This window comes from Cydia splendana, chromosome 2, assembly GCF_910591565.1.
Source record: "Cydia splendana chromosome 2, ilCydSple1.2, whole genome shotgun sequence".
Lineage (NCBI taxonomy): Eukaryota > Metazoa > Arthropoda > Insecta > Lepidoptera > Tortricidae > Cydia > Cydia splendana.
This window is the reverse complement of record NC_085961.1, coordinates 25,923,914-25,929,849: the sequence shown is the minus strand read 5'-3', so window position 1 is coordinate 25,929,849 and position 5,936 is coordinate 25,923,914. Positions and strand designations below refer to the sequence as shown.

At 34.5% G+C, this 5,936-nt stretch overlaps 1 protein-coding gene across 1 annotated transcript in view; it reads left to right on the top strand.

The window, feature by feature from the left end:
* The window catches only part of LOC134806037 (transmembrane and ubiquitin-like domain-containing protein 1), a 118,886-nt gene that overhangs the window by 105,368 nt on the left and 7,582 nt on the right, over positions 1 to 5,936 (top strand). The gene's annotated exons all lie outside the window — the stretch shown is intronic.

The window sequence follows — 5,936 nt, the reverse complement described above, 5'->3', positions numbered from 1 at the left end:
CCATTTTGACAACAACAGACATCACAGACATGACACATGACTGACACTGACATTAAGAGTATGTTACGAAACCGAAAAATATTTGCTGTGTTTTCTACACAGTTGCGCCAAAATATATAAATATATATTTTTTTAAGCTTACTGGCAAAACTAATGTGACTGCAACGTATTTTTTTATTATTAGATTTTACCTGATTTTACCCAGCCTTACTTAATTTTTTACGTATGTAAATCGGTATATCTTGGAAATGGTCATGGTATCTGAACGCATCACCAAATGTCTGTGTGACATTACCTATGCAATTATGCCACTGAAATATGAAACCTATGGAAGTGAAACGTCAACGAATAATGCGTGCCACTGTGACGTCATCTTAGGACTAAACATGGCGGTTTTAGTGCTGCCCAGAAGATTTTTACTGTTACTAGGTTTTATCGATACATCGATACCTTTTTAAGGTTCTCGGCTCATTTTATTTAAAATACTAAGTATGTATTATTTGTGCAGTTTATGTTTTAATAGGAAGTAAGTGTATAAATAAAAATTCTTTATTAGTATATTGTTATGTGAAAAGATACTTTGATTGAGTAAGATGTGTGGAGTCTAGGACAATTTCGTGTTTCAAATTTGACAGGTAAACGAGATGACGCTGTACTACTCAATACATATTGCGATTTTTGCGGTAACACCTTAGAGGATATAACCAACGGAGACGCCATGTCTAAAATTTTCGGTACAAAATAGTCTGCCGTTTTTTGCGGGGGAGGGGCACATCAAATGTATAGGTACGTCATGTCAGATAAACGTCAGTCCATACATATGGTTGACCATTGGCCGCCTATTTTCGACAGAGGGGAACGCCTGTTAATGGCGGCTCCATTGTTAATTACTCCGAGGGTAACACTGATTTTCAAAAGTTGACGTTTGACAACTTAGTGACCGCAAAACACATGGCGCAGTACAGCGCCATCTGTTTTGGATGTCAGAATAAGTGTACGTGTTTTTCTTGGACTTTACCTCTCTATTACAATCAATTGTGTTGTGTTGCTAACCCTGAAGCAAGGCCTGTTCACTTCCTAAGAAAGTTATGTCCCCAAATAATTAGGATTGTTCATTTTTTTTAGAATCCCATTTTTATTTTATTTTCTGAAAATATAGGTTAATTTAAGATACCAATTTGAATGATTTATTAATTCACGGCTCGGTTGAATATTTATAATTTATTGAAAATATGAGATACGACTTCTCGTAAATTACATGTAGTGGCTGATTTGATAAAGCACAAGCAATAACAAATATTTAAAAAATAGTTGTAATTGTCAATTGATTGTAATGTCACCTGGAGGGCTACCGCGAAAACCGAAATTCGCAAATTGCGGGGATCTTACTCTTTTACTCCAATGAAGGCGTAATTTGAGTGACAGAGAAAAATGCCCGCAATTGACGATTTTCGGTATTGGCGGTAGCCCTACTGTCTACAATGTCAGTGTCACGCGTTTCTATAAATAATATCGTCTGGAAAACTCGTTTATTTTGAATCCCTAAATCAATAATTTCAAAATACCTACGCTATAAATTTGTGAAAGCTGATTCCAGAAATCTGCCTCAGTTATATAATATAACTTAGTTTTATTGGAGTATGTATCCATATAGCATCCAACTCCAACCATAACTTGGCTGAAATCAGGGGAGCAAAAATACAAATGTAAGTTACATCATATATTTTTTAACTGATTCGATTCGTAAGATGATTGGATTCATAAAATCGTTATAAGCGTCCATTGCTAAGGTAGCTTAGCACCCAGTGGGTTCTACCGGCTTGTCACCATTGTTTGGATATTGTACTATATTAGGTACATGCCAATTTTGCTAATTATATCCTATAATTTCAGGTCATCATGTGATTCCTATTTAGATACGGCTGTGGGATACGTAATGTACGAAGGAGATTGATTTTGTTAAGGCACTTGGGCCCTGAACAAAGTTGAGCATTTTGTATCGAAACGAACGTCATATTAATCGTCATAATACTTTACGACAGTAAATAATGCCTGGGAACAGAGTAAATAACAAACCATACACTTCTCTTCTGGTTCGTCAACAAGAAGCCATTGTCAGCTGCTCGTGCAGAACATGATGAACATACATATATGTATAGTTACTTTTTTTTGGGAAACATATATACATATATTTCCTAAATTAATAAAAAAGTAGGTAAACAAAAACATGTTTTATTATTCACAACTATTAACTTAAGTCTTGTCCACCATGATATCAGCAGCTTGAACTGCAACATGTACCTGGAAATTAGAAATTATATCTTTTTAAAGCAGTTTCAGGCTGAATTTTGAGTATGACTATGTATTCTTGTATAGTGTTTCTTTCTAGTAGGCACCATCTCTGTTTAACGGTTTGCCTTTATATACTCTGGCTACATTACCACAGAAAACACATAGGTCCCCGCGATCCTACCTACAAAGTGAGCTTTTAAATAATTGTAGTAAAATAATATTAATTTTATACTTACATCGACGTGATCCTCACAGCAATACTGTGTGTAAGTAGGTAGGTATTCCAAGTTCAATTTACGGCACCATGTTTCACGTCGTAGGTCTTCGCGGATTCGAACAATTATTTTTGTGAATCATTCCCACACGTAGGAACAAGGTCTTTGATATATTAAGCAACGAAAACTACTGTTTAGGTATCAATTATAAATCAAATCATAACAAACCAGCGCAGCGGTTTAACTGAAAAATTTCATTATGACAATGATAACTTTGACAATTACGTGAGTGACGGATTGATTTACTATGGTCCGATAACTTTTATTATGCGATGACTTTACATTCAGCCAACGAGAAAGGTCAAACTAAGGTCATAAGGATATTTGTTGAAATATCTTCAATCCTCAATTATTATATCGCAGCAAATGTCGGAAACTGTTTGAAAACCTCATATCTCGAAATGGTTTTCGAAATAGAACATTTAAAAAAAAATGAACAATCCTAATTGCGCATGTATGCGCCTGAAGCTTCTATGTGTGCTTTGGCCTCCTAGAAAAAGTTGCCAGTAATCAAAATAAAAACATTTTTCTATAGCAACATTGAGCAATGTTGCTGCCAACTGAGATTTAAATTTTCACGAATTTTTTACATTATTAATCATAAAACGGGACTTAAAACACTTAAAGCTGAACTACACGCGATTAAGTTTTATAATGAATATTTGCTTCCAACTGTCTTTATCAATGTTCATAAAATATATGGAGGGTAGGTACGTCTACCCACCATAATAATAAAATATATTTGTCAATGACTCTGTCCAACTGCTGTGGTTAAAGTTCATAACGAAAATTTTATTTATTAAATCTTTAAATAATAAGTACAACGTAGCGGTACTACCAATTAAGACTCTGTAAGTCTGTACCTACATGGATTACAGCAATGCACGTAGAAAATGTGCTAAATGCGGAGCAACGGCTGTTGAAGATACATATTTGAGTGAAATTCATAGCTTTAGTGGGTTCAGAAGGAACCGCGTCATAACGCATATGGAAAGCGTATTAATTAACCGTGAAGAAATGTATGAATACAAGTTGGAAATCTGTGTAAAATCCCGTGTGTAAAGTGTAGTGTATCTGTGTGTGTAAAGTGTAAGTAATAGGTATGCATGCCTATAAAGTTTTCAGTATATTATACTGAAAACTTTGTGAATGCGCTTTATTAACGTCTATTTTTTTATTAAGTTGTCAGGGTTTAATTTTCAGTGTATATTTCTATATGTAAAACATTTTTTTAATAAATTATTATAATACAATGCTATAAACATAAATATGCCTTTTATTTAAATCAATTGATAATACCACAAACAAGGGGTAATATTTGCATCTTTTATATATTTCGTGATATGAAGATAACAAATATGTTTATCAACAGAATTACTACCTATACCTACCAATACCCGCCAGGCTAAACCGGTTGTCAACTTTAGTTCCATTGGTACACAATGACGGCGCCACTAGTATAAACGTATAAACGGTTGGGGACATTTTTTTGTATGGAGTTACCGTTCTTCTCCTAGTGAGTATTATATTCTTTGCCCTGAAGTCTGTAACACACTACCGCACTGCACTTCGACCTTGGTGCGCCGTATCTATAAGTGAGAGCGATACAAAATTCAAGCTTATTAAGCGACGGGTAAAAAAAAACAAAACACCTTCAGAACATTTTTTTATTACAAAAATAAGGAATGACTTCCGCTCTTCAACTTCTTCAACATTTATTCAGCAAATAGGCCACAAGGGCATTTTTATACGTCAACATTGAATTTACATACAAGCAAAAATAATAACAATACATTAACATTAATCTCTTAATGTCGAATTATATAAAAAAAACTTTAATAATGATATAAAAAAGCCCGCAGGGCAGCTTGTGGAGCTTGTGGAGTAACGACCCCACGGACCCGAGTGCTCCCGAGAGTCGGTCATGGTCTCCATCTCCAGCTCTTTCTTTTTATGTTCATTTCTTGGTAAGCTATAAAAATGATTTAATTATTAAATTAAGATAATTTAGTTGGTTTGAAGCGGGGTAGCATGATAAAATAAGAAAATATAAATAGGCAATCATAATATATCGATATCAAAGTCGATAAATAAAGTACAACCCTAGCTGAAATGTTTACATTATTTAAGCGTAAAAATATAGTTAAATAAATCCAATCAGTTCATGATCTATAACTGCACAGAAGAACCTTGCTATTTATAATGTGAAACATCCTTAAATTTCCCAGGAACATTAACAATAACCAATATTTTTCATGTAAATTATAGCGTACCTGTGTATGGTTAAAGATGGCTGATTTGGTGGTTTTCTTATGCCGCACCCTAATACACTACACACTGGCATATTCGCGACGTAATTATTCACATTTGGCTTCAATTATTTTCAATCACAAGCAAAATATTGAAAGATAATTAATAATTTTAATTTTCACCACGACTTTTTGACAGGACAAGTACCGGCTGAACTGACAGACAATGACATTTGGGTGACTAAACATGGCGGATTTTCGGCCGCATTAGGTATTTACGTATTTTCATGGAACACTTTATGTCCGTACTGAAATACTGTCACCTTTTGTTGCTATGGGTTACAGTACTGAGTAAAAACGAGATAGATATATATTTGTGTGTGTGCCGTCAAAATGGGTGCTTGTCCCTATTATATAGGTCTATGAATTATGCATTACCTACACGTTCAGGAATTTTGGCATAGAAGGTAGGATCGTAAGTGGTATACGCGTGCCTCCGTGAGGGACAAAACATACGCAAATGCGACTCTGTGATTGATCGAATTTATTTGTTGCCCACCATTATCCATACTAAAAAAATGGTGGGGAACAAAAAATATGTGAGACTGTGATAATAAGGACAAACAATAATAGCGCTTTCTCTGCTACTCCTACTGAAAGATACGTAAGACTATCCCGTTCTCTCAGTTATCCCCACCACTCATGCCCAATCCAGTTTAATACTAGATTCATGAATTTTGGTTAATTTTATTTTTAAGTTCATTTCGAAGGCACCTACTTAGGGCGATTTTTTTAGTTTTATTCGGATAAAATTGGCTATTATATAAAAACTTTTTACAAAAAAAATTAAACCGACTTCAAAAAGGATGAAATAAAATATTATCCTTTTGTATGTCTATGCGTTACCAACTGATATGTTTGAAGTCGGTGCCAAGCCAAATTTTGAAGCATACCATGACTTCGATAAGGATTTACCTACGTTGGATTGCCTTACACGACGACAATGAACGTACTTTCTGTAGGTACAGTCGACGTTAAAAATATTTTTACACTTTTCGCCTTATTACAAAGGAGTAAGGTGCAAAAGTGTAAACATATCATTGACGTCGACTGGAGCTAA